Genomic DNA, 24,698 nt, shown 5'->3' on the forward strand with positions numbered 1-24,698 from the left:
TTTCCTGGAACATTTTGCTTTCACAATAGAGAGTGCCCTGACTGGCTATGTCATCGTGTGCTATGGTCGCTGCAAAGCATCAGATCAGAGGTCATTATGGAGGATAATGAAACCTGCAGAGAAGATCACTGGGGTCTCCCTTCCCTCTATTGATGATATCCACAGCGAGTGATGCTTAAAGAGGCCTCAAAGAATTATTGAGAACTCTTACTACTCAACCCATAGTATCTTTGAGATACTAGGACCGCAGAGCCCACCTCACTGACAAAAGGCAAAGGAGGAAAAACCCAACACCCAACCCCAACCAACCAATTTTTCCCTGCAACCGCTGAAACCGTGTCTGCCTGTCCCGCATCGGACTTGTCAGCCACAAACGAGCCTGCAGCTGATGTGGACATTTACCCCCTCCATAAATCTTCGTCCGCGAAGCCAAGCCAAAGAAGAACAGGAGCATAGAAACCAGGACTGCCAGACTGGGAAACAGCATCTGTCCACAGGGGGTGAGACTTGAACAAACCAAGAAAACCTGTAAATTATTAATTATTTATAGCTAGCCTTCTATTTATTTATTTATTTAGGATAGCTGTGTACCATATACACTCATATAATGGTTGATCCCGTGTAGTGGTCAACACCTTCCACCCCACCCCCTATTTTTGGCCCTCCCATCCGAGCTCCCAAATTCCTCAACCACAAACCCTTGCCCCAGCCGCCTGCCCATCCGAGCTCCTGAAGTCCCGACCACGAACCCTTGCTCTGGCTGCCCGTCCTGACATCCCGAATGCAGATCCTAGCCCCGGCCGTCAGCCCATCTGAGCTCCCAATGCCCAAACGCAAACTTGCCACCCGGTCCTGGCCGTCCAAGCTCCTGACACCTTGAATGACGCTGGTACTCACCGCGGTCAAAAGTATGGCCCGTGTAAAAGTCGATTCCACCCCCTCCAAACTTTATCCCAAAATTTGGTCCAAAAAATCCTGACTATTACATGAGTATGAGTGTATGTTGATTTGTGTCGGGTGTACTGTGTGTGTCTCTGTGTGTGAACCATGGCCTAGAGATGCGATGTTTTGTTGGCTTGTAAATGTGTATGTACAATCAGATAGACGTGAAAGTTTTGCATTGATGGCTCTGAATGAGAATTGGGTTCTAGGACTTGGGGTAAAGGGAGATGGATAATTTGCTTTGTGGGATTTGGTGTCCTTGGGTTATTTCTGTTTTTAGCACAGTAGTTTTTCCTCATTATCAAAACATTCAGTGCCATTAATGAAAGTGAGGAGATGCCTTTTTTGTAACCTGCAGGGTGGTTATTGAGTTCTATTCTTCCTTCTCTCAAGGTGGTCAATGTGTTATTAGGAGCCTCTGGGTATTGATGTCTTGCATTTTCACATTGATGGAAATACAGTTAGAAATCTTAGAGGGGATTGAGTTATTAGGAATTGCCATTTAAATACAAATAAAGCAGGCACATCGGCGTATCAATAACCACTTAAGAGCAGGCTTCAGAAAACACGAGCTCACATCAAGCGGCAGTCACTGTCTACTTTGTTCTAACACTGTTCACTCATGCTCAGTGTTATTGAACTGGCTAAAAGTGCTCAGTGGCAGGTTGTGTGTCAAAAGTACGTGCCTCCTCATCTTCTACACCAGTCCAGCCTCCACCGGAATAGTGCAGAAGAAGAGAAAGCACATGATGAGGGGGGTGGGAGGTGTTAATGAATGAGGTGACAGGAGGCCGATAATTCAGTCGTTGCCCAGGAGAAGCATGAGAGTAACTGAGGTCTGGGAGTGTCAAGGGTGGACAGTTAGCGCCACGCTGTTACAGGGCCAGTGATCAGGACCGGAGTTCGAATCCCGCGCTGTCTGTAATGAGTTTGTACATTCTCCCCTCGTCTACGTGGGTTCTCCCCGTATCTTTGTGGGTTTTCCGGTTTCCTCCCACCATTCAAAATGTACTGGGGTTGTAGGTCAATTGGGTGTTATTGGGCCTCATGGGACAAAGGGGTCTGTTACCCTGCTGTATGTCTAAATTTTACAAAATTAAATTTAAATTTGAAAATGTTCAATGAAATTTGAAGAGACGGGGAAACACATTGTTAATATCCCAAACTATTGTTCATATTTTATACCTCAGTGTAAGTGGTCAAACAAGTAGATGGGGTGGTTTGTCTTCAGTGTTTGTCTCCAATGAGCTGAGCATTCAATACAAGAGTAAAGAAGTCATGTGGCAGCCATACAAAGCTTTGATTTGGCTTCAGTTGGAATACTGTGTGCAATCCTGTCCACTTCATTGCAGGATGGATGTTGGGAAGGGTAGCCTTTGGAAAGGGTACAGAAAAGTTTACCAGGATTTTGCCTGAATTGTGGGAGAGGTTGGACAACTTGTGTTGTTTGGAGTGTCAGAGGTGGGGGGGGCGATGTGATGGAAGATTATCAAATTATGAGAGGCCTTGATAGGGAATCTTTTCTCTTGGGTAAAACCATCACACACAAGAGGCCATGTGTTTAAGGTGAGAGGGAGATAGTCTAAAGGAAATGTGTGGGGCAGGATTGTTTTTACATAGACACTTTCAAAGTTCTCATCTTCAAAGAAACTTAAGCGATGATATTCCGAATTACCATCTTATTAATTCAATAAATCAAATTTTGTAGTTGCAGCTGTAAATAGCTTTAATTTGTTGATACAGGTATAACAATAAGTATTTTGCATAACTTCACATTGAGATTTCCAGAATGATGAGTAAACAAAGCATACTGTATAATGATAACAATTTTCAAAAATATAAAAGAAAAAACAAAATAAGATGAAATAAGGTGAATTCATAGAAATGTATCTCAAGAGCTTATATTTCTGTCATGATTCTTCAAAGAATGAGATATAAACTCTCGGTCTGCTTGGATATTATGACATATGACGTCATTGTAACTATTGGTAACACAGAAACAACAATTTTCCTTAAAGAGATAGGCACAAAATTAACAAAATTCAAAAATACAAGGTTCTAACCTTTACATGGTCTGCCAGGATTTGCATTTAAAAGGTTTCTAAATAGACAATGAATATTCAGAGGATGGAGGGTTTTAGCATGTCTTGTTCAGCACAGACGTGGGCCAAAGGGCCTGGTTCTGTGCTGTAATGTTCCATGTCAACGACAGTTGTGAAGTTGCAGAGGCCCTACAAAACATTTGTCAAATAAGCAGAGTATTTGGGCTTGCCCAGGGTGCAAAAGGTATTGTGGATTTAAAGGCCATAGCAAATCCATATTGCTGACAGAAAGCAGGCGGCATAGTTAACAGAAGGTTGCAGGGTTAGTGTAGGATGTCACGGTTGGCATAGGGCAAAATAGTTGGCGTAGGATGGGACAGTTAGTGTAGGGGTGGTATGGTTTGCATAGAGTGCCACAGTTAGCATGGGGTGACACTGTTAGCTTAGGGTGACACGGTTAGCATAAGGCAGTGTGTTTAGCATAGGATGGCATGGTTTGTGTAGAGCAGCAAAGTTAGTGCAGGATGAGACGATTGGCATAGGGCCACACAGCATAGGGAGACACAGATAGAGTAATGCAGCAAGGTTAGCATAGAGTGACATGGTCAACAAAGGGCAGCAAGGTTTGCATAGGGCAATACAGTTAGTGTAGGGCTGCACATTTAGCATAGAGCTGCACAATTAGCATTGGTGGCACACTTAGTGCACGGTGGCACGGTTAGAGGTTAGTTCAACACTGTTACAATGGCAGCAACCTGGGTTCGAATCGGACCCTGTCTGTAAGGGGTTTGTATTTTCTTCCCACGTCTGCATGGGTTTCCTCCCACTGTTCAAAATGTACTGGGATTGTCGGTTAATTTGGGTGTAGCAGGTTTAAATGGCCGGAGTAGTGGTTCACATTACTTCAAATTTGATAAAATTCTATTGTTGACCTATTTAGAAAGGATTGCTTCTGCAATTGTTTGAAAACCTGTTTGCAGTTCACTTGTTTGACCTTTTGTCTTTTTTCCAGATAGTCTTTTTCTATAGTTTCCTTGATGGGAGAACCTTGCTTTGGGAACGCCAGTATTGGGCGGTAGGCGTTCTCCAAATCTTTTATTAGCTGGACATTTTGAAGGCCCAGCTTCCATTCCAGGTGGAACAGTGGGAGAGGAACAGATATCTGATTCCTATCTGACCTGCTGCTCGTAAACTGGTTCTATTTTACCTTTTGTTGCTGCGCAACAAATAAACCTTAATGGTAACTGGATGCCTTTGAAGCTGTAGTTCTCCACATGATCAGTGAGATATAAAATGCTCTGCACTGTGATATTTGTGGCTTCAAGTCACGCTGGCAACTTTCTTCGCGACACTGATTATTGTAGAATTGATAGATGTAATGAGCAAAGCATTACTTGTGCAGGGAAATGCACAAATTAAATGGCTTCGTTATTAATGTGCTCCCATCTAAAGTGGCTTGGTAACTGCCCTGTAGTACCTGGCGATGAATGAGATGATATCAGAGTGAGGGAATTGGGCTGTTTTTGTTTGCATCCTCTTTGTTTGTTGAATGTCCATCACTCACAGCATGACTGCTGCTCAAAAGATTATTAATAGCTAAAAAAGTCAGACATAGGCAACTGGAAAGTTCACGCCACGCAATTTGCACACTTTCACGCATTAACCTTCTGAAAATTGCCTTTCCTTTGTAAAGCAAAAATGAAATTTTGAAGCTGTGAATCCAACTCCATTCAAAGAAACATCGCTCATTATCGGCAGGAGGAGGGGAGAGATGGTGCAGAAAGTTAGACGATACCTTTTTAACCTTTGGAACCTCGATTTAATTCAGCCCTGACAACGATGCCATCGGCAGTTTCCACTTCTGTCCCAAGAATTTCCCAGGGTGCTTCACATGAGCTGTAAAATAATCGATGATAAGCCATCATTGGACAGAATAGAAGAGGTGACCGAATTTCGGTCAAGCGACTTGGTTTTAAGCAGCATATTAAAAGGGGAAAGAAATTTGAAAAGATCTTGGGAGTTTGAGTCTTTGGCAGCTGAAGGGATGGTTGGCGATTGGTTAGTGCAACACTGCTACCGCGCTAGTGACTGGGGTTTAAATCCGGCACTGACTGTAAGGAGTTTATATATTCTCCTCTTGTCTAGATGGATTTCCTCTGGGTGCTCCAGTTACTTCCCACCTTTCAAAGAAAAGTATTGGGGTTTGTAGGTTAATTGGGTGTAATTGGGCAGCATGGGTTCATGAGCCAAAGGGGTCTGTAACCATGCTGTATGTCTAAAAATAAAAATAATGGTGCAGCTAATAAATTAAGAAATGATGGGTATGGGTAGAGGAGCTGGTGGAAGGAAGAGGCAAAGTCACAGGCACATTTGATGTAAAGTAAAGATACCAGAAAAATCGCATAGGTGCGGATCGGTATAGAGCACATGGACAAACCCAATGAATGAATGGGACTTGGTACGAACCAGCAGGCAGGCAGCAGATTTCTGGGTGACAACAAGTGAATGGACAGTTAAGTGAGGAACATTATCGAGGGGTGCATTCCAATGGCCAAGGCTAAGCACAGATGAGGGATACAGCAGAAAATCAGCTGAAGGAGGTGGATTGAGTTGATGGAAGTCCGGTTTTCTTCAAGGCACATACATTGGGTCCAAATCTTAGCTCTTCCAAAGGTGTCGTGAAGGTTTGAACGGCTTGTCAGGTCTTAGAGTTGGCCCAGGAATGGAGTTGGTGACATGATCTGAACCTGGTAACTCTGATCTTCCCAATTATTGAGTTGCTGCTCATCTGTGTTGGATAAACACTTTGACGATGTCAGGTCATGGAAGAGAGAGCGGTGTTGATGAAGTAAAAGCCTGCTGTGTGTGTAGTGCACAGCATTTCCTCTGAACAATAAAATCAGCCAAAGGGGAAACTCTGGAAATGCTGAATCTCTAAAGCAGAGGAATTGTTTCACCATGGTAATTAAACTTTGATGCTTTATGCATAAATCATGAAAACTTGTTCATTCTGTGGCATGGGATGAGTTGCCAGAGGAGGTGGAGGAGGCAGATACGATCACAATGCCGAAAAGGCATTTGGATGGGCACTCGGATTGGGAAGGAGTAGAGCGATACAGGCCGAATGATGCAAATGGGATTAGACGTCACACTTGGCACAGACAGGTTCGACTGAAGGGTCTATTTCTGTGCAGTATGACTCTGACCAACGTGAAATCTATCTGGCTGCAGTGGCTTGAAGACATACCAAATATACACAGAGTGAAGTCGTGTATCGTGCAGACTTTGATCACAGCACTGGCAACTGATTGGGGATTGCTGTGTTCCAAAACCCATTGGTCAGCCGCAGAGAACCACTGAAATGACTGCTACGCCTGATTTCAGGGGGCTTTGGAAACTAGGTGGCTGTTCAGCCGTATACTAGAAGCAAGCACACCGAGATTATATAAGAACCTAAGAAATTAGATGGGATGATGGTTTATTATTGGATACATAAGCACAGGGTACAGATGTACTGAAATTCTTGCCGCAGATACACAGGCATGCAAGATATACCGACCACAACGGTATAAATTAAATCACCACCATAGCCAAGACAGAAAATAAGATAATAAACAAGGGTGCAGTGATGTCGAAGCTCACCGGAGTGGCACTCCAGGACCTCATGGGGCCATTCTGGGGCAGCTCTGACCCCTCATCCCTCCAGGAGACTGCCGCCCCCCCTCTCCTTCAGTACTTCCTCATTCTACCATTTACTTTCAATTATGCAATGCCAAATACAACATGGCAGCCAGGTCTCGTGAGATCTCCTTGTCGCTCTGCACCTAAAGAAATAAGCACTACACCCCTGAAGATAAATAACTATTCATGGTTACACTTAGCATAAAAATAAGGTTGTTTCAATAGTGCAGTCAGCTTTTTTTGGTGGTCACGGAGTAGTAGGGGCAGTTAAAGAGCTTTATAGCTTATGGAAAGAAGCTGTTCTTGATTCTGGAGGTGCTGGACTTTGGTCTGTTGTACCTTTCACCCAAAGTCAGGAGTAGAGGTTATGACCAGGGTCCTTTATGATGTTGGCTGCCTCTCTACATGGCAGTCCATCTGGGCTTGCAGAATGGGAGCCAGAAGAAGTAGAGCTCATGTTGGCAAACCCCAACTCTTGATTGTGCTGGGCGTGTGCTCACCTCCAAATGTCTGAGGAACAGTAGGGATAGAAATCAGTGAGCTTCTGTGGACGAGGCCCTATACCTGGATCAGCTCTGCCTACCATTCACTAGTTTCTGGTAGCTGTTTTCCGCACACTGCCTCATTTGGGAGGTTACTGATACTTTCAGCTGAAGGGCTTTGACCTCTGTTCAAGGAAAAGTAAATGATCAGGTTGATTGTGCACAAGCTTTCATGATTTGTAGCTCGAACAAAGGTTCAGTAAATGACACGAATTGTATGAGCTGCTCTTTTGTATGTGGGGTGTTCCCTTGACTTTGATTTTTCAGTACCTGGTTCATTTCAGCTGCCAGACTGCACCCAGGGCAGAATTTTAGATTAAATTTTACATTTAGACACAGACGCGGTTACAGGCCATTTCGGCCCACGGGCCCGTGCCACGCAATTGACCTACACCCACGGTACGTTTTGAAGGGTGGGAGGAAACCCTCGCAGACACAGGGAGAATGTACAAACTCCTTACAGATAGCACCACATTCGAACCCCAGTTGCTGGCGCTGTAACAGCGTTGCGCTATTCACTATGCTAACTGTGCCAACCGTGCCACTGAGAAATCGTGGGTGATCTTCCCCCTTGCTCCAATCTCTGCAATTGCCCCATAATCGAGGTTTTAGGGATCATCTGGATCCCAATGGTCACCCCCTTCCTGCTCATCTATGAGAGTTTAAATCACAATATGCCAAGTCAGAAAAATATAGTAAACAGTTGCCATTAGTCCAAAAATTGCATTTCAATAGCGTGGACAGATCTTGTAGTTTATGGTGCAGAGGTCAGACTGGAAATATTCAGCATTCTTTTCCCCCACTTGCTGCTTGTTAACCATCCTAGGAAGCATTTTTCATTCTTTCTTTCAGTCTTGAATGTCAGATATCCTGCTGGAGCCAGTCTGATTGACTTAAGGATGTCTCTCCATGGGTATCTCTCCCCAGACAGTAAGCAAACAATCAAGGAAATGATGCGCTGCTGTCATGCTACCAAAATGTGGTGTTCAATTGCCAAGATTTCATGTAAAGAGGGCAGATTTCCACTTACTCCGACTCTGTGTTGTCCCTCCTAGTTCAGTCCCTCCCCACTGGGATACTTCACAAGCCTTCCGTCTCTTCAAAAACTTCCAGTTCTCTGAACTTGATTACCTCATATTTACCATGGATATCCTTCATTCCCCATACTGAAGGCCTCAAAGCCCTTCGTTCCTTTCTGGACAATAGAACCAACCAGCTCCCCTCCACCCCTACTCTCATCCGGCTGGAAGAACACATCCTCACCCTAAATAATTTCTCCTTTGACTCATCACACTTGCTCCAGGTTAAAGGGGTAGCCATGGGTACCCACATGGATCCCAGCTGTGCCTGCCTTTTTGTTGGGTGCATGGAGCAATCCATGCTACAAGCCTACGCAGGCAAGGCCCCTCAACTCTTCCTCCACTACATCGATGACTACTTTGGTGCTGCCTTGTGTAGCCGTGATGAGCTCATTGACTTCATCCACTTTGCTGCCAACTTCTACCCTGACCTCAAATTCACTTGGTCCATCTCTAGCAACCCTCTCCCTTTCCTCACTCTCTCTGTCTCCATCTCAGAAGATAAACTCTCAACAGATATCTTCTATAAACCCACCAACTCCCATAGTTACTTCAATGACACCTCTTCCCATTCTCTCAATTCCTCCGTGTCCATCACAACTGTACCCAGGATGAGGACTTCCAAGCCAGATCATTAGAGATGTCTTTCTTCTTCAAACAATGTGGTTTTCCCTCTACCACCATCAACTCCGCGCTCACCTGCATATCCTCCATTTCCTGCACATTTGTCCTGGCTCCCTCCACCCTCACGTGCAACCAGGACAGGATTCCTCTTGTCTTCATCTACCATCCCACCAGACACTGCATCCAACACATCTTCCTCCACCATTTCACCACATACTACGTGATCCCATCACCAGACAATTATACCCCTCTCCACCTTCTGCAGCAACCACTCCCTCCATGACTCCCTTGTCCACTCCTCCCTCCCCACCAATCGTCCCCTTGGGACCTACCCCGTGACAGCAGGAGATGCTCCACTTGCACCCACACCTCCCCCCTCAGCACCATTCAGGGCCCGAAACAGTCCTTCCAAGTGAAGCAACATTTCACTTGTGAATCTGCAGGGGTCATCTACTGGATCCAGTGCTCCCATTGTGGTCATACATTGGGGAGACTAGATGCAGACTGGGAGATCACTTTGTTGAGCACCTCCACAATAGCGTGGATCTCTCAGTAGCCACCCAATTCAATTCTCCATCACGTCTGCCATTGCCTCATGCACTGCCAGACTGAGACCACCTGTAAATTGGAGGAATGACACCTCATCTTCCAACTGGGCACCTTCCAACCAGATGGCATTAATATCGACTTCTCTAAAATTTCTCCCTTACTTCCACCCCCCTCCTCCCACCCCACTTCTATCTCTCCTTTTGCACAGACATGATAAATTCCACCTAGACCCTTATCACATCCAATTAACACCTTTTATTGGTCTGGATTCCTCCCCCATTGTATGAATTCTGAGACTTTCTGATATATCCTGTTTCTGCCTTTTCAGATTTTTGCTTGAACAAGGGCTCAGGTCTGAAACGTAGGCAATATATCTTTGTCAAAATGATCTTAGATGCTGAGTTCCTCCAGCATTTCGATGTTTTTACTACAACCGCAGTGTCTGCAGCCTATCATCAAGCAGAGGGGTTTCTATCTGACTCACGCTTTGCTCTTTAAAACTCACTTGTTCTTCCTGAAAGCAACACCACTGTTAAAACTGTAGTACACTGGCACACCGCCAGTGGGCTGAAAACGCCTCAAACCGTGCATCTTGGCGCCTCACAGTTTGGCGGGCAGCAGCCTCCTTTGAAGAAGACCGCAGAGCCCACCTCACTGACAAAAGGCAAAGGAGGAAAAACCCAACACCCAACCCCAACCAACCAATTTTCCCTTGCAACCGCTGCAATCGTGTCTGCCTGTCCCGCATCGGACTGGTCAGCCACAAACGAGCCTGCAGCTGACGTGGACTTTTTTACCCCCTCCATAAATCTTCGTCCGCGAAGCCAAGCCAAAGAAGACACTGGCACAAAGGTGTCCATGACAACTGGCCGGCATCCACTGCAATCCGACCACTTCCAGGGCAGTGACAATGGAGTGGGCCCATCTTACCCCTGTGAAATTATGCTCTTCTTCATACACACACTCAGACACACACACCCACATACACACACTCACACACACACACACACATACACACACTCAGACACATCACACGCACATACACACACTCAGACACACACATGCACATTCACACACTCACACACACATACACACACTCAGACACATAACACGCACATACACACACTCAGACACATCACACACACATACACACACTCAGACACACACACACATACACACACTCAGACACATCACACGCACATACACACACTCAGACACACACACGCACATTCACACACTCACACACACATAAACACACTCAGACACATCACACGCACATACACACACTCAGACACATCAACACACATACACACTCTCAGACACAACAGACACACATACAGCAGAGAGTGGGGAAAGGGGGAGTGTGAAGCTTGCAGACAGGAAATTTACAAGAGTCATTAGATCTTTTGGAAGAACAGGCTGAAAATTATCTGTGTGGAATGGGCTGTCAGGAGTAATGGTGGAAGCAGATATGACTGATGAATGTGCAAGGGATGGAAGAATATGGATCAGGTGCAAGCAGCAGAGTTTTATTTTAATTTGAGCATCATGTTGGTCCAAATGGCCTGTTCCTGCATTGACTTTTAACTAACGGCCCTATGTCAACCTTAGATAGTAGCTCTATCGAGAGCATCCTGGACGGCTGCATCACAGTGTGGTTCAGTTGCTGCAGAGAAATGGATCAATCCACAGGACCATAAGAGTGGCAGAGAGGATCACTAGAGTCTTCCCCCCACCCAGATCCCCATTGTCTCTTCCCCCCCCACACCACCCACATTCCCATTGATGTGATCTACTGGGATCGTTGTCTGAAGAGGATGCAAAAAATCATTGAGGACCCCTTCCACCCTGTACACAGCATCTTTCAGCTGCTCCCATCAGGGAAGAGATACAAGAGTATCAGAGCCAGCACCACCAGGCTGAGGATCAGCTTCTTCCCACGGGCCGTGAGAATGCTGAACGACCAAAGGAACTGCTCACACTAACTACTGGAGACTCTCATATTTGCGAAACAATACTTATTTATTTATTTGCATGTGCAATACTTGTCCTGCATGTGTATAATTTGTCTGCATGTGCATTATATCTGGTTGTGTGTCTGCGGAGAATGCCGTTTTGTTGGGTTGTACTTGTACAATCAGTTGACAATAAACTTGACAGTGTCTAATCATATTTTTCCAGCATATCGCTGCCCTAATTCTCCTGTTCCCTTGATTCTGTAAGCTAGTTTTAAATTTTAAATTTCAGCCCACAAGCCCAAGCTGCCCAGTTAGACCCAATTGACCTACAACCCCTGATACACTTTGAAGAGTTCAAGGAAACCAGAGCCCTGGGGAAAAGTCATGGGGAGAACGTAGAAACTCCTTACAGACAGCGCGGGATTTGAACCCTGGTCTTGGTAGCTGACGCTGCGGCAGCATTGCGTTAACCATGTCGTCCAGTTAAAGCTGATTACCTAATGCTCAGAATACCTTCACCACGAGAACCCCCTTCCAATAATGTCCATATCTGATTTTACAAGAGATCATTCCTTCCTCGAGAATAAAAAACTGACCTGATTAGAATAAGAAGATAATCTGTGCAGTTGTGGCAACAGCAAAGCTTTCTGACCTATTTCACTTGATACACATCTGCCAGCAAGTGACTTCTGCAGCATCTGTTCCATCTCCCCATGACCAAGGGGTTTTCCAAGGTCCTGAAATTTGCACACATTGAATAATCTGTCTACATTGGCACATCTATATTGGATGAAAGACAAAGGTCAGAGTGTCAAAGACCTACTGCACAATGCACTTCTCCACATTTCATCAAGGATTAGGCTGGAATGCTTGGAGACCAGATTTCTCTAAACCTATTTTTCAGTCTCGTGGCCCTCAGCAATGTGTCCCGACCCAAAACATTGACCATCCATTTCTCCCCACCGATCATGCCTGGCCTGTTGAGTCCCTCTAACAGCTCCTTGCTTTCTTCATAATTTTCAGCCTGTTCTTCCAAAAGAACTAATGACTCTTGTAAATTTCCTGTCTGCAAGCTTCACACTCCCCCTTTCCCCACTCTCTGCTGTATGTGGGTGTGATGTGTCTGAGTGTGTGTATGTGTGTGTGTCTGAGTATGTGTATGTGGGTGTGATGTATCTATGTGGGTGTGATGTGTCTGAGTGAGTGTACATGGTGTGTGTGTCTGAGTGTGTTGTATGTGCTTGTGTGTGTCTGAGTGTGTGCACGTGGGTGTGATGTGTCTGAGTGTGTATGTGGGTGTGTGTGTCTGAGTGTGTGCACATGGGTGTGATGTGTCTGAGTGTGTGTACGTGGGTGTGTGTGTCTGAGTGTGTGTAGGTGTGTGTGTGTCTGAGTCTGTGTACGTGGGTGTGATGTGACTGAGTGTGGGTGTGATGTGACTGAGTGTGTGTACGTGCGTGTGTGTGTCTGAGTGTGTTGTATGTGCTTGTGTGTGTCTGAGTGTGTGCACATGGGTGTGGTGTCTGAGTGTGTGCACGTGGGTGTGATGTGTCTGAGTGTGTGTACGTGGGTGTGTGTGTCTGAGTGTGTGTATGTGGGTGTGATGAGTGAGTGTGTGTACGTGGGTGTGTGTGTCTGAGTGTGTGCACGTGGGTGTGATGTGTCTGAGTGTGTGCACATGGGTGTGGTGTCTGAGTGTGTGTATATGGGTGTGATGTGTATGTGGGTGTGTGTGTCTGAGTGTGTGCACGTGTGTGTGATGTGTCTGAGTGAGTGTATGTGGGTGTAATGATTGTGTGTGGGTGTAGATGAGTCTGAGACTATGATTGAGTGTATGTATCTAATGGTGGGAGTATGTGTGATTTTGTGTGAGTGAGTGTATGCATGCGTATTTGTTGAGACCTGAGGGGGAGTGAGTCCTGCAGCTATGTTAGTTTCAGTGCTTCAAGCATGTAAAGTGGATGCCATTGCCACAAAAAGAACAAGTCCACTTTCAGCAGTACTATGGGCAAATGAAGAACAACGTTAAGGACCTGGAGACGTCACTTATCCCAGGGTGGATTGGCAGTTGCACCGCATCGAACCAGAGGTGCAAATTAACAACATAAATGAAGCTGAAAGCAGACTCTGCAAAGGACATGACAGGCAGAAGAAGGTGAACGCCAGTCAACCCTTGGTGCCTGTTCTGCTACTCTATTTTCTTTTGTGTTCTTTCTCTGTGGGTGTGGGACTTACCCGTTCTGACTTGCCAGGTATGTCTTCCTGCTCTGAATTTTGCAACTTCCACATTTTTTTGTCTCTTCTCACTCTCCAGCTGCTCATGGACTGGATAATCTTCTTCACAAAACATCCCCATGATTTTCCCTTTCACTGACACCCTCTCCCCATCTTGCCACTCTGTACCATGACTGCAATGCCCAATGAGAAGAACAAAATCAGATGGATCAGCTCACATCAACCTGAACTCTAAACTCCGATGGAGTCATCATTTCAAGCTATCAACCTTGCAAAGGTCAAAGGCTCTAAAGGTGTACCGTGAAGAGCATTCTTCCTGGTTGCATTGCTGTGTGGTATGGAGGTGCCAACGCACAGGACAGGAAAGGACTACAGAGAGTTGCAAACTCAGCCTGAGCCACTACAGGCATCAGTCTTCACTCCATCGAAGACGGCCGTGTCATAAGAAAGCAGCGCCTATCGTCAAGGACCCTCACCACCCAGGCCATGCCCTCTTCACACTGCTACTATCAGGAAGGAGGTTCAGGAGCCTGAAGATGAACACCCAAAGATACAAAAACAGCCTCTTCCCGTCCGCCATCAGATTTCTGATTGGACAATGAACCACAGACACCACCTCATTTTCTCTTATTCTGCACTAATTTATTCATTTGTAAATGTAATTATCAGCAATATTTGCACTGTAATGTTGGTGCAAATCAATACATTTTTTGATTTGTTCATGACAATAAACTTTGATTCTGAACTTCATCAGGCAAACATCTCAGTACTGCTGTCTTAATTGAAAGAATTGTCCACCAGTCAGACTCCTTGGAGTGAAGCACGAAGTGTGCCAGATGCTGTGATTGTAGTAAAAATGGACAGTAAATGCTGGAGGAACTCAGCCGGTCTCGTGGTGCCCATAGGAGGTAAAGATATATTTCTGATGTTTCAGGCCTGAGCCATTCTTCCAAGAATGGGACTCTTAGGATCCCACCTGCACTGGTGGCCTGGTAGTATACAGGCAGAATTAACTCTGATCACACGAGGTCTCGCCATCAGATCAAATATGAGCAAAACCTCCACCCACAGTGGAAATGGCGGCACTGCCGCTGGTGTGGACCTACGGAGAGCAGGGAATGGAAACACACAGTGTCCAACCATCCAGCCTGACTCTCGTCGGTTCCATACAGGTTTTAAATGGCCTGTAAATGGAGTTGGTGGTTTTATTTAAAAATTCTGTGACCACAAGTTGGCGGCGCCTATGATTAGAAGCAGTCACAAGGGGTTTTAGACTCTGGGAAAGCAGGGGACTGGTGCAGGGCACCAGGAAACAAGGAGACCACCCCTGTGTTTGAAAAGGAGAAGCAGAGGAGATGAACCATGGGATGGTGACCACAGCGACAGACCAGTGACGGGCTCTGAGGACCATTGGCAACTTGAGGCGAGGAACCTATGCAGGGAGTGGGCTGCTGGCAACTGTGGTCAAGGGATTCACGCCAGGCTGCGGACTTCTGGAGGCTGGTTGAAGACTGGCTGAAGGGGTATCAGGTATTGGAACTGTGATCTGAGACAGGGCCAAGGGTGCTGAAGGTTTCCTGATCATGCTGGAGGTTCAGATCTGGAGCATGGGCTGCTGATGGTTTGGTCTGGAATCTGTGTGGTTATAGGAGTTGCAGGAACACTGGAGGTGAATCCATGAACACTTGGTGGCCTGAGGGGAATCTCTTTTGCTTCACTTTCTCCGACCATAAGAGGCACCAGGCGATTTCTGCTGATGGCGAATCTGTCTGCCTTACAGCAGATGAAAACAAATTCTGTGTAATATTGCACTGTCTTTATTACATGACAATAAATTAAATCTTGAATCCCTGACTACCATCTACCATCCTTCTTTGACCGATGGGTCCATGTTCAACTTTGACGTTCTCCAAGTGGTGAAATTCAATGCCCATCACCTGAAGTGTCTTGGTGGCACCAGCACTGTGTGAGAGGATTGAGTGCTGAAGGATATGGTGGCCAGACCAAGTTAATGGCAGGTCGTGAGGTCTGCACCAATCTCACTGTGACAGATAAAGGTGTCCACTGCACAGCACATGAGGGGGAATAATCGCTCTTTTGGACTAAAGACACCCTTCATCCTTCACCCACATCCAGATGTGCTAATTAGGAAAGGCTCAGAAAGGAACTGGTAGCTCAGATGCGGCCATCCATCAGCTGTTGTGGACCATTAACAGCATCACTGGATGCTTTACATAATCTTTAACACCGGACAACAATTTTTTTTAAAGGTTTGCTTCCTAAAAAATATTGTGAATTACGATAAACAACTTCAAGCTGAACACAAAGATAACTTCAGATTTGATATATCATGTACGAAGTTGGAGAAACATTAAATTAACTTTTATTGAATTTAGCATGTTTAATCACGTGATGGTGACACATTGCATTAGTTTAACCAACCTAAAAATGTTTTGCTACTGATTTTCATTTGCACTCAGCATCTGATGCCTCTCATGTCAGTGTCCATCAATAGCTGGCCAGCGTTGATGGATTCTAGTTGCCCTGATACTACTTTTCCATGATTGCAATGTCCTGATTCAACCTTTCACCAAGTTCATCACTGACTGCACCCAGATCAGCAGGGAAGATGTCCAAGTGTAAGAGCAGAAAATGAGCTTTAATGACATGTTGCACTTTATGCTTGAAGTAGACTTAAAATATATATATATATATATATAAGTTCCTCAACATGATTATCCAACTGCACGAAAACCAACAAGGTCGGGTCAGATACAGCAATGAGCTCTCTGAACCCTTCTCCATTAACAATGGCGTGAAGCAAGGCTGTGTTCTCGCACCAACCCTCTTTTCAATCTTCTTCAGCATGATGCTGAACCAAGCCATGAAAGACCCCAACAATGAAGACGCTGTTTACATCCGGTACCGCACGGATGGCAGTCTCTTCAATCTGAGGCGCCTGCAAGCTCACACCAAGACACAAGAGAAACTTGTCCGTGAACTACTCTTTGCAGATGATGCCGCTTTAGTTGCCCATTCAGAGCCAGCTCTTCAGCGCTTGACGTCCTGCTTTGCGGAAACTGCCAAAATGTTTGGCCTGGAAGTCAGCCTGAAGAAAACTGAGGTCCTCCATCAGCCAGCTCCCCACCATGACTACCAGCCCCCCCACATCTCCATCGGGCACACAAAACTCAAAACGGTCAACCAGTTTACCTATCTCGGCTGCACCATTTCATCAGATGCAAGGATCGACAATGAGATAGACAACAGACTCGCCAAGGCAAATAGCGCCTTTGGAAGACTACACAAAAGAGTCTGGAAAAACAACCAACTGAAAAACCTCACAAAGATAAGCGTATACAGAGCCGTTGTCATACCCACACTCCTGTTCGGCTCCGAATCATGGGTCCTCTACCGGCACCACCTACGGCTCCTAGAACGCTTCCACCAGCGTTGTCTCCGCTCCATCCTCAACATCCATTGGAGCGCTCACACCCCTAACGTCGAGGTACTCGAGATGGCAGAGGTCGACAGCATCAAGTCCACGCTGCTGAAGATCCAGCTGCGCTGGATGGGTCACGTCTCCAGAATGGAGGACCATCGCCTTCCCAAGATCGTATTATATGGCGAGCTCTCCACTGGCCACCGTGACAGAGGTGCACCAAAGAAAAGGTACAAGGACTGCCTAAAGAAATCTCTTGGTGCCTGCCACATTGACCACCGCCAGTGGGCTGATAACGCCTCAAACCGTGCATCTTGGCGCCTCACAGTTTGGCGGGCAGCAGCCTCCTTTGAAGAAGACCGCAGAGCCCACCTCACTGACAAAAGGCAAAGGAGGAAAAACCCAACACCCAACCCCAACCAACCAATTTTCCCTTGCAACCGCTGCAATCGTGTCTGCCTGTCCCGCATCGGACTGGTCAGCCACAAACGAGCCTGCAGCTGACGTGGACTTTTTACCCCCTCCATAAATCTTCGTCCGCGAAGCCAAGCCAAAGAAAGAAGAAGAGACTTAAAATATAACAGGAAATCACAAAAATCGGTTATATCTAAAAATATGGTATACGATAGGAAAATTTTAAGGTGATTTTTGTGAAATCCATACAATACACCCAAAAATGTTCAGGAAGCAAAACCTTCATTCTCCAGTGCAATTACAGAGACCACCTCTCTTTGCCATTAACTGGCAGGCTAAGACTAATAATCTTGCCCTCCTTGCATGAACCACACTTTAACTTGTGCATTTGATTATTCTGCCTTAGCACGAGTTTCCAGACAAACTGCAGACCCCTCAGTTTGCAACAGCTGCAAGAATCGATTTCTCCAATGGAGATTGCACTACTGATTTGAGAGGGTCCTTCTCGTTATGTTGTCGGGACAGGCCTGATAAGAAACACGGGACAAGAGAACTTGAAAACACTGTTACTGGCAGGAATTCAGCAATGAACAAATCTGGAGTTCATTATGTAAGATGGGGATTTATCATTTCAGAAGATGTTTTACCTGAGCAGATTAAGTTGTAGATTGCACATGGTCTCAAAAGAGAAATGAAGTAACAGAACATAATCTTAGGAGCACATCTTCATTGGATGTTATCTCCCTCTGTGTTTGAAGATAGCTGCTCTTCTTTCTTTAAGTATGTGTAGACAGTACCTAGACTGTGTCAGTGTGGAAGATTAAATCAGTATTCCATCACTCGAGTCCAATGTTTGTTCTTTCATTTAAAAACAATTTAGACATCAGCACAGTAACAGGCCCTTTCGGCCCATGAGCCTGTCCTGCCCAATTACACTCAATTGACCTACATCCCCCATACGTTTTGAGGGGTGGGTAGAAACTGGAGCCCCAGGAAGAAACCCATGCGGACATGGGGAGAACATACAAACTCCTTACAGACAGCACGGGATTTGAACCGTGGTCCCGATCATTGGTGCTGTAACAGCATTGTGCCAACCACTACACCAAGTGTGTTGCCCCAATTGTATAGTTTTGTATTCTAATTGTTAGAGCAGTTTATCAGATTTCCTTACAACATAGAACATCTTTCAACCCACTGAATCAATTTTGGTTTTTAAGATTCAAGATTCAATTTATTGTCACAGTAATAAAACAGAGTCCTATTACATGAAATCCCTTTTTTCCTGCTGCAAGGCAGACAGATTTGCCACTGGCAGAAATTGCCTGAAACACCTCTTGAAATTCTTGCAGACAGAGAAAGAGAAGCAAAAGAGGGTCCCCCCCCACCACCCCCCGAGTCACTGAGTGTCTGTAGTTTCACCTCCAGTGTTTCTGCAACTCCACATCCACCCAGAATCCAGATGAAACTATTGGCAACCCGAGCTCCAGATCCGAACCTTCGACACAGCCAGGAACCCTTTGGCACCCTAGGCACCCCCTCACATCTCATTTCTGCTACCTGGTACCCCTCCAGTCAATTCAACCCAGTCTCCAGCAGTCCGCAGCCTGGAGCAAGTCTCTCGACAGCAGTCCCCGGCAGCCCATAGCCTCACCTCGAGTCACCAGCTGCCTCAGAACTCCTCACTGGTCTGTCATGATGGTCACCGTCCTGTCTCCTCCACTTCTTCTCAGACAGGAGGGTGATCTTTTCATCTTCTGGTGCCCTGCTCCAGTCCTCTGCTTCCCTCTTCACTGCTGTAGGTCAAAAGAATGTTGGCGGTCTCCTCATTGGTCATTCATACATGAACGACCAAAACTCGGAATCTCTGTTTCCTTACACGAGTTTAAACAGCAGACCGGAAGTCCGGTAATTAAAGAGGCGGGGCTTGCTATTCATTAGCCTGTTGTTCATGGAATGCCTGCAGTTAACTTTAGACTACAGGCATTCTGGGAAATCTACTAGGGGTTGAGGAGGTAAAATATCGGAACAGGAATGAGACCTTATTACACAACATGTGTTCCAGCAAAAAGGGATTAATTATGGCCGTAGCCTATTCACTCAACATCCCCATCAACTCCCACAGTGGCCAATCACCATACATAATGGTGTAATATTCGAGTTTTTGGGCCAATTTTTCAGGGCAAATTTGGGAGGGCGGGGGGTAAATCAACTTTTACATGGGTCATACTTTTGACCAAAGTGTTGGGATATCAGGTGGCCAGGACTGGATGGTAAGGGCATATTCGGGGCGTCGGGAGCTCTGGTGGGTTGGCGACCAGGGCAAGGGTCTGTGGTCGGAGTGTTGGGAGCTCAGATGCGCAGACAGTCAGGCCAAAGATATTGGATTTGACTTTTACACAGGATTGACTATTACCCGAATTTAGAACCATAGAATGCTACAATGCAGAAAACTGGCCATTTGGCCCTTCTATTTCTGACCACTATTTTGCTAATCCCACTGACCTGCTCCCACTCTATAACCCTCCAGACCTTTCCCATCTATGTATCTAATAGAATATATGGTAAAGGACTGATTCACACCTCTTTGGAAATTGGGAGGAAGCCAAAGCACCCAGACGAGTCCTGCTCCTTTCAAGTGGCCATGGAGGGCTTACCTGAGTTGTTAAAGGATTAAATAGGAGCACTTTCCTGACCTCCCAATCAGTGAGGACGTATGAACTGAGGGCGGCACGGTTGGCATAGTGGTTAGTGCAAAGCCTTTGCAGTAGCAGCGATCGGGACCGGACCGGAGTTCGAATCTCGCGCTGTCTGTAAGAAGTTTGTAGGTTCTCCCCTGTGTCTGCGTGGGTTTTCTCTGGAAGCTCCAGTTTCCTCCCACCATTCAAAATATACTGGGGGGTATAGGTTAATGGGGTGTAAATTTGGCGTCAGTGACTCGTGGGCCAAAATGGCCTGTTACCGTCCTGCATGTTTAAATTTTAAAAAATTTAAAAGATTTTCATTTAACTGAGAACAGAATCACTCAGCACCTCAGGCAGTATCTGTGGAAAGAGAAACAATTAACCCTTTGACAGAACTGAGATATGACTTGGGTATAACTGAATAGATAATGGGAAGAAAATAACGTGTTGGATGTATTCCACAGATAATACATAAAATATGAATCATGACCTGAATTCATTAAAGCTTCAGAAATGCTTCTGTTGTATTGATGGGAATTTGAGATTGCCTTGATGTGTAAGGAATTCCTGCAAATGTATGATAGTTTTTAAATATGAGAAGTCTGAATATCATGTGTTCCCCAAATGACTAGAGAAGACCATGGATTAAAACCAGTCTTGAAGAAGACCTCAGGCCCAAAATGTCAATGATATCTTTATCTCCAATGGACGCTGCTGTGTGGAGTTCCTCCACTATTTACTGTGCTTTAATTACAATCACGGTGTCTGCAGATGCTCGTGTTTCACTCTAAAACCATTCAAATCAAGTCTATTGTCATCTGATTGTATAAGTACAACCCGATGAAACAGTGTTCTCCTGTCCTCGATGCAAAACATGCAGACACACAGTCAGACATAACACACATACAAACAATACATATGCAGGACAAGTATTATAGATCTAAAAACAAACAAATAAATACATAAATGTTGCTTTGTATGAATGAGAGTCTCATGTTTAGTGTGAGTAGTTCCTTTCAACAGACTTCCACAAAAGGTTCTATAAAAGGGAGGCAACAGCTTTTACTTCAGTGCTATTAGCAGATATATTCAGCCATAACATCGAAAAGTTAACATGAAATAAACAGGTTGCATTTACAAGATAAAAGCAGAGAATCCTGGAGAAACTCAGCAACTGCAGGGGTAGAGAAGCACAGTTAGCATTTCAGATTGAAGACCTCACGCCAAAACATGGGTCCTCCTGAGATTGGAGCAAAGTCACGATGATAAGGCAGTGTCGAGTGAACACAGTTCTGATCCAATTCACTCTAAACTAAACCATTTTGTTCAAGCGCCTGCCGACATTTTTCCATCCTTGACGAGGGGCTCAAGCATGAAACATAAGTTGGTTATGTATCTTTATCTTTGCTATGTAAAGTGCCCTGTTTGACCAGCTGAGGTGCTCCAGTGTTGTATTTTTACTTCAAGTCTGCAGATTTTTGTGATTTACTTCACACTAATCTTGACCTTAGTATGTTGGAATTGTGCAAACGACATGCACCTTCGGCAGTTGTTCCTTCCCATCTACTGTGGTTCATTACCCGGCCCTCATTTTGTGATTGTACACGTCTTTTTTTGTTTTTAAATAATTCTAATTAAAACACAAAGAACAGCTCCATTAAACTGTTACTCTCGTTGTCCAGCCCCAGTGGTACAGCACTGCCAAAGAGTCTCCAGTAGGCCAGTGGACACAGCGAGGTTCCTCTCCAGAGACACTCTGGGGTGGGGGCAAGCTCAGACTACCCAAACGGGCCTATGAGTGGCCACTCAGGCACTGCCCAGGAGTAGGCTGGTAAGGATAGCTCCACACCTGATTCATGAATGTTTGATTGGTCACGGTCAAGGAAGCCTTTCCCTGTATCGAACCTGAGCTGTCCCTGCCCTTGGTACAGCCTTGTAGAGAGTTATACTCTGTTTATAAAACTTGGACTGTTTGATGGAATAGTGTGGAGGGTGCTTCTCGCTTTACCTTAGTTGTCTGTTCCAACCTGAAGAAGCATAATACCTGTCCGAGGAAGTTGCTGGGTGAATGGAATAAGTTAAATAAAGTTCCATTTTTGTTGACTATAATACACGGAAATATAAAAAAAAACAATTATACTGCCAATATCTGTGACTATTCTTTATACAGTCAAAAAAAATTAATCCAATACTTGAGCAGTAGTTAAATCTATTCATGTTAAATATTAGTTCAGTGTTGAACAGTAGTTTTGATTGAAAAATTAATTTTTAAAAATTTGATATTCCTAGTACATTTAATTTTAATTGTAGAATGTGTGGCTCTAACCATGGGCTGTTGGAACACATCCAAACTCTGTGGCAGTCTACACTGTGATTTTAAAAAAATGTCAAAAGAATGGCAAGAGTAAGTGAAGATTGTAAAATCACCAACTTCCTGGCTGATAAGTAGACCCCAATCAGGAAGTCTTGGTGGTTCCATTTCCATCTCTGCCATGATCATTGGGTGAGGGGTGGGGGGCGGGGTGGAAATGCCACATTGGCAGAGAACTCTAGTAGCTTGGGTTAACCTGCTGTGTGATAGGACTCAACTCAAAATGCAGGAGATCTCCTTACGTTGCAATGTGATTCTTTTGTAATTTAAGTTCAGTGTTCAGATTTATTGTCAGAATACATATGACAATCACATACAGCCCTGAGATTCTTTTCCCTCCTTGCCAGGCAAAATTTCTGCTTATCGGTAGAGCAGAAACCTGTACTCAAGAAAAGATATGTAAACAAAAGAGAGAAATGTAAACAAATTGACTTTGAAATTGAGAGAAAAATATATTCAGTAATAAATAATGAGCAAATTAAGAGTCCTTAAATGAGTTAATACCTTGATGAAGGGCTCAAGTCTGAAATGTTTGTTATGTATCTTTATTTTTGCTCTATAAAGGGCAATGTTTGACTGGCTGTTTCTCCAGCATTGTGTTTTTTTTACTCCGAATAAGTCTGTCGTTGAAGAGTCTGACGGAGGAGGGGTAGCAATTGTTCCAGAACTTGGTGGAACAAGTCTTGTGGCACCTATACTTCTTTCCTGATGGTAGCAGTGAGAACAGAATGTGTGCTGGGTGATGTGGATCCTTGATGATTGCTGCTGCTCGCTGATGGCAGTGTTCCTTGTAGATATTCTCGATGGTGGAGAGGATTTCACCTGTGATGTCCTTGGATGTGTCCACTACCTTTTTGTAGGACTTCCCACTCAGAGGTATTGGTTCCCCCATGTCAGGCTATGAAGCAGCTGATCAGCACACTTTCTGCTACTTATCTGTGAAAGTTTGTCAAGGTTCCCAATGTCATACCAAACCTCTGCAAACTCCTGAGGAAGTAGAAGTTCTGATGTGCTTGCTTCACAATGCTGGGTACAGGAAAGACTCCCGGGAATTTAAATTTGCTTGCCCTCTCCACCTCTGATCCCCCAGTGATCATTGGATCAAACCTCTGGTTTTCCCTTCCAAAGGTCCACGAACATCTCTTGGGTTTGGCGACATTAAGTGCGAAGCTGTGGTTTGTACACCCTTCAGTCAAATTTTCCATTTCCCTCCTGTATGGTGACTCATCACCCCATTTCATACAATTCACCACTGTGGTACAGGTATCAACAGCAAATTTGGGTGCCTCTTCCCAAACTAAGCATTCCTGATATGAGGTTCGAGTGCTGGCAGCTTATGTCATGGACAATACAGTGTGTAAATGGTCCTTCTGCCCAACTCACCCATGACATCCAAAATGTTCCAACCACACTCATTTCAACTGCTCTTATCCCTCAAAACCAGCCATTCTCAACCTGGCTCAAAGTTTATGGGCTCCTTTCCCTGTGAAGCAGTCGCATTTAGTTGGTTGTTTCCGTATGTATCTTCTAACCCTATGGACTTTGGTTCCCCCCCTCCCTCCATTAAGTGGTCCCTCTTGAATGTGCTGTGGCTCCCAGGGCAACTGTATGGGTCTTGTTGAGAATGGCTGCTCTGTATCATCCCATACATGTATCTGTCCAAACATTGCAATAGTACCTGTCTCAACCATCTCCTCCGGCAGCCTGTTCCATACACCCTCTGTGTAAAGAGATTAACTCTCAGGTTCCTGTTAAATCTCCCCTCTCACCTTAAACAAGTCTTCTGGTTCTTGATTTCCCCTACTGTCTCCATTTATAACCCACCCACCCTGAATGACGTTTTCCTCCACCTGACCCCTTTATTTTTCTTGCTTCTCTCTCCCTTTGGTACCTGGCAATCATTTGCTTCTCACTGTCATCCTTCACCCCACCCTGGTTCTCCAAACCCCTTCCCCCTCCCCCCCCCCCCCCCCCACCCCGTCCACTCCCTCTGCATTCTGTCCTGATGTAGGATTCTGGCCCAAAACGTTGACAGTTCTTTCTCTCCCACTGATGCTGCTCAGCTCACTGTGTTCTTGCGGCAGTGTATTTTGTTTTGCTTCAGATTCCAGCATCTGCAATCTCCGGTGAGTGCC

The sequence above is a fragment of the Narcine bancroftii genome, chromosome 3 (assembly GCF_036971445.1).
Source record: "Narcine bancroftii isolate sNarBan1 chromosome 3, sNarBan1.hap1, whole genome shotgun sequence".
In the NCBI taxonomy this organism is placed as follows: Eukaryota; Metazoa; Chordata; class Chondrichthyes; order Torpediniformes; family Narcinidae; genus Narcine; species Narcine bancroftii.